Raw genomic sequence first — 846 nt, forward strand, 5'->3', positions numbered from 1 at the left:
TCCCGTCCGGGGCATTCCGAATCGCTAGCCATGATATAAGGGCTAAAATTAAAAATAAAATTATAAAAACTTACTTGGTGAAATAAAATGTGCGAATATGCATACCTGGTACAAAACATTCTTCAATTGTACGAATATACTTTTAAAGAAAATTATAATTAAATATAGCTTTGTAATGAAACGTACATAAAATCTTCTTTACTCTTTAAATCTTAACCACTTAGTCAAATAGCTCCCTACCAGTGGAATCAGAGACGGTTTTGCTAGGTGTGTACATGCACGCGGGCTGCCAAATCCCGAGGGTGCCGATACCGGTTAATTTCAAATGCCTCTTTTGTCGCATCACTAATATACCTCAAAGGACGCGACAGGGCTGTTGTAGATTTTAAACGTTTATCACCATAGCTGTAAAAGTCTAAGGCTGTGTACACACTAGGCGTTTTTAAACGCGCGTCGAACGCCGAGCTAACGCACGTTAGCTCCGCTTTCGACGAGCGTTTAGCGGAGCGTGCGCACTGGCTCGGTTTGGAAATGGATGTGGAAGTGATTGCTTGTGTGTGGCTCCTCTATCGTCGCTATAAAAGACGATGGCGGCCCTGTACACACTAGGCGTTTGACGAGCGTTTAGCGGAGCGTGCGCACTGGCTCGGTTTGGAAATGGATGTGGAAGTGATTGCTTGTGTGTGGCTCCTCTATCGTCGCTATAAAAGACGACGGCGGCCCTGTACACACTAGGCGTTTGACGAGCGTTTAGCGGAGCGTGCGCACTGGCTCGGTTTGGAAATGGATGTGGAAGTGATTGCTTGTGTGTGGCTCCTCTATCGTCGCTATAAAAGACGACGGCGG

The sequence above is a fragment of the Centruroides sculpturatus genome, unplaced genomic scaffold (assembly GCF_000671375.1).
Source record: "Centruroides sculpturatus isolate CEXI.00-Female unplaced genomic scaffold, Cexi_2.0 scaffold52, whole genome shotgun sequence".
Classification (NCBI taxonomy): domain Eukaryota; kingdom Metazoa; phylum Arthropoda; class Arachnida; order Scorpiones; family Buthidae; genus Centruroides; species Centruroides sculpturatus.